The sequence below is a fragment of the Mus pahari genome, chromosome 23 (assembly GCF_900095145.1).
Source record: "Mus pahari chromosome 23, PAHARI_EIJ_v1.1, whole genome shotgun sequence".
NCBI classification, from domain to species: Eukaryota; Metazoa; Chordata; class Mammalia; order Rodentia; family Muridae; genus Mus; species Mus pahari.
This window is the reverse complement of record NC_034612.1, coordinates 27,105,264-27,114,445: the sequence shown is the minus strand read 5'-3', so window position 1 is coordinate 27,114,445 and position 9,182 is coordinate 27,105,264. Positions and strand designations below refer to the sequence as shown.

Here is a 9,182-nt window from a genome sequence, read left to right as displayed (position 1 = left end):
TAATCCTTCACAAGGTACACATTTAAACGTTTCCTTTTTGCCCCCAAGCCCAGATTTCATCTCCGTGTGTTCTTTTTTCTCTCTGGAGGCACATCTGCCTCGTTCTCGTTACAGGCTGAGACTCACTTTGGCCTTGGCACCTGGACCCTGCTCTGTATACCATGTGGGGCGCACACGGTATGTACTGAGGGCTGGTGTCGGAATCTGCGTCACAGCTTCTCACTGCCTTAGCACATCTGTGGCTGGGTCCCGTGGTTATTCTGAGGCACACCAGAGCGGGGAGGGCGGCTTTTTGCTAGTTTGCTTATAATAGAGTAATGAATGAGCATTCGTCAGCCTCACTTGAAGCACCAGGAGAAGCCTGGCTATTCTTTTAATTTAGAAAACAGTTTCCAGGAGGAAGGGGCAGGCCTTGAGTTCAGCTTCTCCAGTGATCTTGGACTTACCCCCCAGTCTCCACTTCCCAACGGAAGGGTTGATGGCAAGCATGCACCACCATACTGAGTTTATGCAGGGCTGGGGATCCAAGCCAGGGCTTTGTGCCGGCTTGGCAAGCACTCTGCCAACTGAGCCCCATACCCTGCCTCCTTGTCCCCCAATGCTTAGTTGCAGGAAAGGAACTCAGTTGGTTGTGTGTGCCTCTGGCTCCTGCCTTCACTTGAACAAAGGGTAGAAGAAAAAAGGGAGGGAGAGGGGCGGGGGGGGGGGAAGGAAGATGGCCCATGCCCGAGCACAGAGAAGAGCAGCAGGTACATTTTAGTACTGCTCTCCTTCCAAGAGGACCATTTTCATTTTCAGACGAGACCAAGGCTTTCTCTTGAGTACGCCCCCTTTGCACCTGCTGGCTCCTGCTGCCATGAATTGCTCCATTCATTGTTCACAGCAGCCAGCTATAGACACTGTTTTAGAATTTACCCATTCCACATCCTGCCTAACCTGGCTTCTCACTCTCTGCACTCTGGACCTTAGGCACCGATACTCCCCTCTCCCGACCCCCACCAATGTTTTGGTTTTTTTTTTTCTCAAAGTTATTCCTCAGCCCTGTCTGAGAAGACTTGGGCATATGGAAATGTCTAGAATTATTTATCTTTCCTAGTCTGGGTCCATTGGGTCTGAGGGGTTGGGACTAATCACTGGGGGGTTGTCCTTTTGGCTGTGAAGGATCCTGCCTTTTTTGTTGTTGTTGTTCCTGTCCATTTCCTATCATCTAAGCAGGATTTCTCGCACCAACACTTAGAAAGAGAAGCAACCTGGGTTGTAAGAAAGACCCACAGGGCGGCAGTGAGAGCAGGGGCACTCCATGAAGAGCTTAGGGACGAGAGCAGGGGCATCCATGAAGAGCTTAGGGACGAGAGCAGGGACATCCCATGAAGAGCTTAGGGGTGTTTCAGGCCCCAGGAGATAGTAGGCTTACACAGCAATCAGGCTGGAAGGAGCCATTTTCAGCGTAGGTATTGTGACTCGATGGTGCCACCAGGGACTCCAGGCTCCTTTTCCTTATCACCTATCCTGTCATCCCCAGCTGGTTGTCTCCCCTTGGTCTTGTTGCCTCATGGATTCAAGATCGTCCCAAACATCTCTCCATAAGTGTATTAGCAGAATTGAATCACATGACCACTACTACATCATTCAACAGCAAAAGCAAAAAAAAAATACAAACTTGGTACAGCGAGAGATACACACTGCATCACTGTGAAGACGGGCTCTCTTGAGCTCCAGGGCAGTAGGGTAGTTGATGAGCTATGACCTCACGCTAAGCATGAAAGGTTTCTCTTCTTCCACAGTAAGTGTATTTTCTCCATATCCTAACTTTCTCACTAACTTTCTCCTTCATTGTGATTTTCATCAAAGCCCTACTTATCACCTTGTCACATACTATCAATCTGTCTGATTTAGGTGCAGATTTCAAAGGGGGGCGGGGGCGGGGGCAGGAGAAGAATCTAACTGGCTTGACTGGATTTCTTTCCATTTTTGAGTCAAATGACTTCAAAAGCTCATGGCCAGCCTGTATTAGATTCAGGTTCAAAGAATAGTAACGCGCACACACACAGAGGCAGAATCTTGTAGTGTATGGCACTGCCATCTAGGTAGCACTGGTTATAAGTAGAATAGGTAAAGTGGAGCACAATGGAAAAGGATGTAGATAGTGTGCGCTCTGATAGCCCAGACAGCGTAAGATGAGGCTACTCTTCTAAAGAGACTGGACACATAAAAGAAGGTAGAGGCACTAGGAACCTGTGTGCCAGAGCCACTTCAGATATCTGAGCCCCAGATGACATCAAAGGGAGAAGAGGAATCCCCCTTGCAGACAGGATGAAGGCTCCAGGCACAGAGCCCTACTTGGACCATGTCCACTCTTTCCAGCCAATCTAGGGGAGGTCCCAGACGTAGTGGAGCAGAAATAAACCATAACAGTGCCTGACTTGCAGAGCTGATGGCATAACCAGAGGCTCCTGAATCTGTTCCAACTCAAGAATCCCCTCAATTCCCACAGCAGAGATGCTAGTGTCTGCTGCGAGGAAGCTCATGCCTCTCATGGGCATATATGTTCCTGTAAAGCATTAGATAGGTTTGGGCAGGCTAAAGAAGAGATTGTGGAAGCAGTAGGATTTTTAAAGGGCCACAGAGTCCAGAAATTGGGCTGCTTATCCCAGCAAATTTAAGTGAAACTCCCGCAACCCAACACTAGGACTTCTGAGGTCACAGGTGCAGGGGAGGATACAGATTTGAGTTCTGGCTCCTCCGCTCAGGAGTTGCATGGATCTGAGCAAGCTGAGGGAAGCTCTCTACATCTATTTCCCTCAGTTGTAACAGGAGGCCACCAAAGTCTTATTCCAAAGCTTGTTGAGACGATTCAATGAGACACTGCCTGGGACCCACAGGTCACTGTGAGCACTTACAAATTAGGTACTCTTAAAATATCTTCTCAAAAAGCCGGGAGTGGTGGCGCATGCCTTTAATCCCAGCTCGTGGGAGGCAGAGGCAGGCAGATTTCTGAGTTCGAGGCCAGCCTGGTCTACAGAGTGAGTTCCAGGACAGCCAGGGCTACACAGAGCAACCCTGTCTCAAAAAACCAATAAATAAATAAATAGAGAGATCTTCTCACACAGAGATGGGGGGATGACAGAATGACAGTGACCTCAATGAAGACACAGCTGGCTCAAAGGAACAGCTGGGAGCCTTGCTGGTAACCTTAGATCAGGAAGTAGGGCAATGAGAAACACAGCCCGGGGCCTAAACAGCTTCTGTTTGTTTGTGTGGAGGAAGGATTTCAATTATGACATCCAGACTAGTCTCAGACTCACTTTGTAGCCGAGGATGACTTTGAACTCTTGAGTGCCCTGCCTTGCCTCTATCCCCTAAGTGCTGGGATTACAGGTGTGTGCTGCCAAGATCAGCAGGGGGATCTTTACAGCTTTCTAGACTGATGTCCTGAGTGCCCGCCCGCTTTAGAAGGGGCCTGGATTACCTTTCATCCTAGGCCTTTGTTCCTTCAGAACCTGCCCTTTCTCCACTTCTGTCTCTTCTACCCTGTTGCGCTTCTTCTTGTTGAATGTGACTCGGGACAGTCATTCTAGGTCCAGCTGGGGACGCTGTTCTAGAGACTCAGCACAGATTACATCCCAGCAACTTATTTCCAGAGCCAGAGTCCAGTACACAGGAGACAATGGATTCGGATGTGGCCTGCCCACATGTTCCCAAGTACTGGGATTACAAGAGCGTACCACCACACCTGGTTTATGAAGCATCGCCAGAGGGAACCAGGGGTCTCTGTACGCTAGGCAAGCACCTTACCAATTGAGCTACATCTCCATCTCTTAACGCACTTGCTTGGGAAGAAGGTTGGAAGCGGTGCTGTGGTCATAGGGGAAATTGGGATTTAGAGTCATTAAGAAATTTTCATAGCCAACAAGGAAGGGGAGTTCTATCCTTGGTGGGACCCAGAACTCAGCTGTAGGTGAAAAGAAAGGGCTATGACCTTCGCCTGGGGCCCCCTTAGGGAACAGCTCAGTGTACTCCTTCATCTCTGTGTTATCTCCATAAACTGTCTGCCTACTAAGTTTGGAAGTTACAGTTTGCCCGACAGGTATGGGTCTCTGGCTCTGAGCCTGCAGTCCTCCAAGGTCACCCTGAGGGTGGTCCTCGAGCCAGCCTCCCATGCAAGCTGCCTGTGGTGAGTCAGCACACCCATGCCCATTCTTGCTTAGTCACCAAGCGCCCCTTTTCCCAAGGTCACTCCTGCATCCTAACACAACTCAAACTAATAACATGTTCAAGCAGAGGGGAGGGGACAGGGGCTCTTTCCCCTTTATGGATCTTCTGAGCTAATATGGCTAGGCGGGCTGGCGGCGAGGGTCAGGGCTAGGGTGGAAGGTATAGCAATAAGAAATCTCCTACCGCCCTGTATGAAAACTGTCTGGGAAAGGAAAAGTTCATCTTCAAAGGCAAATGGCCGGAGCCCGTCTCCTATACCACAGAGTCCATAGTGACACACAGCTACCGAGGCACAGCCCTTCCCTCAGTGTTTTGGCACTTGGAGACTCCTTGGAGAATGCAAAAGACAAGACGCGGCTCTCTCTCAAATATTGTCTGTCAGGGAAGAAGAAAAAACAGGTATAAGTAGACAATAGACGAAGAGAGCTTTTTTTTTTTCATTTATTTTATTTTATTTTATTGAGCATGTGGTGGAAGAGTGAAAATGGGTCAAAAGGGAGGGAGGTCTTCCCATGCTGGGATGATCCGTGCCTTGGGAAGGAGTGCAGCCAAACGGGTTAGTGTGTTTTATTCAAAAGACTTTGGTTCTGGCCTCCGATTTTATTCTCAAAGGGCAGTCTGGGAACCCTGCACAGATGGAAAGTCAAGCAAGCAAGCAAAACCAAAACCAAAACTATATGTCTGTTAAGCAAAGCAAGCTCACATTACTTCTACAAAGGCTGACAGCCTGCCACCTTGGTCTACGGAGTGAAAACAAGTAGAAGGAGAAAAAAATTAAATACTACTTTGTTAGAACTTTTCTTTATCTCTTTTTCTTTTTTGGTTTTTCGAGACACGGTTTCTCTGTATAGCCCTGGCTGTCCTGGAACTCACTCTGTAGACCAGGCTGGCCTCGAACTCAGAAATCCGCCTGCCTCTGCCTCCCAAGTGCTGGGATTAAAGGGGTGCGCCACCACACCTGGCCAATAAATAAATCTTAAGAAAGAAATAAAGAGAGAGAGAGAGAGACAGAGAGAGAGAGAGTCAGAGAGGTAGTTGAGGAAACCAAGGGCAGCTCGCCACACTGCTGCAGGGTTGCTGTCAGTCCCTGCACTGAGCTCCTGCCCTGGTTTCTAGATGATGGTCTGAGTCTGTGGGACAAATGGCCTCTTTTGTCCCCAAGTTGCCATTAGTCATGGTATTTATGACAGTGACAGAAAGCAAACCAGGAGTCGGCCTAGTCCTCAGGCTGGGCCATGCTCTACCCAGACATTTGGATGGGATTCAGCAGAAAACCAACACATTTTTGCAGCAGAGGGAATCTTTGTACACTATGAATAAGGGAAAATTTCCATTCACTCCATAATTCATACTGGAGAGTCAGACTCCCCATGAATGCAGCTCCGGAGGGAGGACGCTCCTTGGATGGAAGCGAACAGCCATCGAGAGGAGACAAATCACAGGGCGGATACAGCACCTGAATAAGCTCGAACCCACGTCAGAGCTCATCACCCTGGAGAGAACGCACATCCTCCTCGTGTGGAAGTGGAGTTCCGAGGGGGCCTCACTGCACCCAGCGTCAGATGAGCCATTGGGAGCTAAAGCTTTTGAATGGAATGAATCGGGGGTGGTAATGGCTGAGGGGACAAATCAAGTCTTATTCATCAGCTGAAGGTTCCGGCTGGGATGAGGGTGGATGCCCGTCATCGTCATCGGTGACGTGATGAGGCTCCGGGGGTGCTCCTAACTCACAAGACAGATACCAAAGAAGTCCCCACCCCCACCCTCAGGACAGTGATGGAGACTTGGAGTGCTTATGACCTCAAGCACCCCTACAGGAGAAATACATGACCGGGGAGACAAACTTAGAAGGTTGTCTTGATGGCCCCCATGCTGAGAGCAGCAGCAGACAAGACACAGAGGGCTGGGTGTGCCCACCATCCCAGCTCCTGGGAGACTGAGGCAGAAGGGTCACGGGTGAGTGGGGCTGCTTTGGTGGCTCAGTGTCTCAAGGCACTTGCCACCACAAATGACCTGAGTTCAGTCCCAGGGTCCCGCCTGGAGGAAGGAGAGAACTGACTCCTACAAGATGACCTCTGACCTCCACACCCACGGTGCCCTACCCCCACACAAAGATCTGTAATAAAAAAGTAGTACAGGTAAATAAATAAACTAATTACCATAAAGAAAGGGTTTGGGCCAAGCCTGGGTTACTTAGAAACCCTGCCTCAAAACTGGGAACGTAGTTGAGTTGGTAGAGCATTTTGTCTACCAACCCTCAGAAGACCCATGCTAGCCTCAAACTAGCCATGCACTTTCTGGAAGGTTCTTCCCTGCCTTTCAGCAGAGATCACCTTTCCAGAAGTCTCTGTGGCTTTCATGGTGTCAGATGATGTCATTCTCCCCTGAGCTCCCAGGACCCGGAACTTCCACTTTCAAAACATTCAACAAACCGGCCGGGTCTGCCTTGGGTCTGCCTTCTAGAATGGGAGCTCCAGGAGGGCCCGGGTGAGGCTTGCCTGTTCACTTCCCCAGTGCCACAGCACCTGGCTCCCCCGTGAACCTCCCTGGGTCCTGGGTTCTATCCGTAGCACCACATAAACCTGGCCCAGCAATGCATTTCGGTGATCTCAGCATATGGGATGTAGGGACTGGAAGACTGGGACTTCAAGGTCACCTGGGACGATATATTAAAGACTGCCTGAGCAGCAGAGACCCAGGGCGGGAGGCAGGCAGGGGAGGGTGGAAACGGAAAGGCTAGGTTTAAGGGACACTGGTGTCTTTAGGACAGAGAGCTCCAGATGACACACAGTCCTGCACAGGTGACCCTTGGGGTCCACTAAGAGTCTCCAACCCTGTACATAAGAGGAGAATCTAGGCCTATGCTTCCTGAAGCTTCCTTCCCCCTCTGGCCTACATATTTTCTTCATAGCCTCTCTTTCCTCTTCATTAAGATCTCCATCCTTTTGGTGTTTTTTTTTTTTTTTTTGAGACAGGGTTTCTCCATGTAGCCCTGGCTGTCCTTGGACTCAGATCTGCACGCTGCTGCCTCCCGTGTGCTGGGGTGAAAGGTATGTGCCACTGCCACCTGGCTCTGGGTTCTCTCTTTAGTTCCTTGCCTTGGTCTTGTGAGGGCCCCAGGAACTCTGCTCACCTGTGATCGGCAGGAAGGCCTGGCCGCCGAGTGTTCCAGAAGCCACCGCTGTGGACGGTTTACCTGTAAACATCGTCAGAGCAACCTGTGCTGGGATACAAGACAAAGAAGAAGGAAGGGCCAGTTACAAGTGGCCAGGTGGTCTTGGAGCTCTAAGGGGGTCCCTGTGTTCAAAGGTGTCCGAAAAGGGTTTAGAAGAACTGCAGAAGTCCGGCCTGGTGGCTGGCACCTGCATGTCAGGCTGTCCTTGGTTTCTGTGGAAGCTCAGCTACGGATTCTCTACACATTAGAAATAAAAAGGGGTGTGGCGATGCAGGCCTGTCATTCCAGCATTATGGAAGCTGAGGCAGGAGGATCTTAGTTCCAGGCCGGCCTAGGCTGTATAGTCAAATGTGGTGGCTCAAGACTGTAATCCTAGCACTTAGGACTGTGTTGGGAAGAGGAGCACGGTTCAAAGCCACAATCAGCCATGTCATAAGTTTGAGGCTAGCATGGGTTATGTGAGGCTCTATTTAAAAAACGCAACAAAAAGCAGACACAACTTAGCCTGTGAGAGGCAGAGCCCAAACTGGAAGTTCCTGAAGTTGCACCTACTTTAGACTAAACCACATGGTCTTCCAATCGCCACAAGGGACAAAGGGCAGAACTGTTAACAAAGGGCACCACTACTTGGGATGTGTTTCTAGAGACTCTGGGGACACTGGAGAGCCACGTGAACGGGAAGGTCAAGGCTGAAATAGACGTGCACCCACTTAGCACACCTCTCCCGAGCCTCACGGGGGAGCCAGACAAGCCTGACCAGGGCTCTCCTGGGGCTCCCATTCTAGAAGGCAGGCTGGCCGGTTTGTTGAGTGTTTTGAAAGTGGAAGTTCTGGGTCCCAGGACCTGGGGTGGGGGGGTGGGGGTGGGGGGATAGAGTAGGGGAGAATGACATCATCTGATACCATGAAAGCCACAGAGACTTCTGGAAAGGTGTTCTCTGCTGAAAGGCAGGGAAGAACCTTCCAGAAAGTGCATGGTGAGAGCCGATGTTGACAGACAAGTGTGGAGGCGGCTAAAGGAAGCCTAAGGCTGCCAGGCATAGAGGAAAGCAGGTATGGTGGTATGCCTGGAAGCCCAGAAAACAGAAAGCTCGAGGTCATCTGGGGTACATAGCAAGTTCTAGGCCAGCCAGAGCTCTGTAGTGAGGACACACACACACACACACACACACACACGGCGGGGGTATTTAGGAGGGGTCAGGGTCTACACGGCACAGCAACCCTGGTAAGGTGTTCAGACTCAATCCTTAGGAGGAGTGGGAAGGTAGGTGGGGGTGTTAGTTTGAGGGGAGCAGCCCAAGTGGCTCTATTACCTTTTCTTTTCTTTAAAGCCCAAGGCTGCAAAATGAAAGATCTGTCAAAGGCAGGCAGTGCAGAGCGACCATGTCAGAGCGACCACGTCAGAGCGACCATGTCAGAGTGACCAAGTGAGCTCTCTTCTTCCTCGTGGACCAAGGTGTCTCTGTGTGTCTGTGTCTCTGTGTGTCTGTGTCTCTGTGTGTCTGTGTCTCTGTGTGTCTGTGTGTGCACGGACAACCTGTTTCTCAGGTGCCATCCCCTTCCTCTCTCTCTCTGTTTCTGTCTCTATCATACACACACACACACACACACACACACACACACACACACACTTAGTTACTTAATGTGCATTGGTGTTTCGCATGCATATTTGTTAATATGTGTGAAAATATCAGATCCCCTGGAACTGGAGTCACAGGTGTGTGTGAGCTGCTATGTGGGTGCTGGGAATTGAACCAGGGTTCTCTGGAAGAGCAGCCAGTGTTTTTTTTTTT

The 9,182-nt window shown here is 50.2% G+C and overlaps 1 long non-coding RNA gene across 2 annotated transcripts in view; it reads right to left on the bottom strand.

Moving 5' to 3' along the window:
• Positions 1-3,061: 3,061 nt before the first annotated feature.
• The window catches only part of LOC110339039, a 16,728-nt gene continuing 10,607 nt past the window's right edge, over positions 3,062-9,182 (bottom strand). Inside the window, exons 4-5 of one of the 2 annotated variants that reach the window (XR_003842974.1) lie at positions 7,349-7,438; positions 3,062-4,590 (exon numbers count right to left, since the gene is read on the bottom strand). This is a non-coding gene — a long non-coding RNA (uncharacterized LOC110339039). The remainder of the gene's footprint in view (positions 4,591-7,348; positions 7,439-9,182) is intronic. The other variant, XR_003842973.1, reaches the window with a different exon arrangement.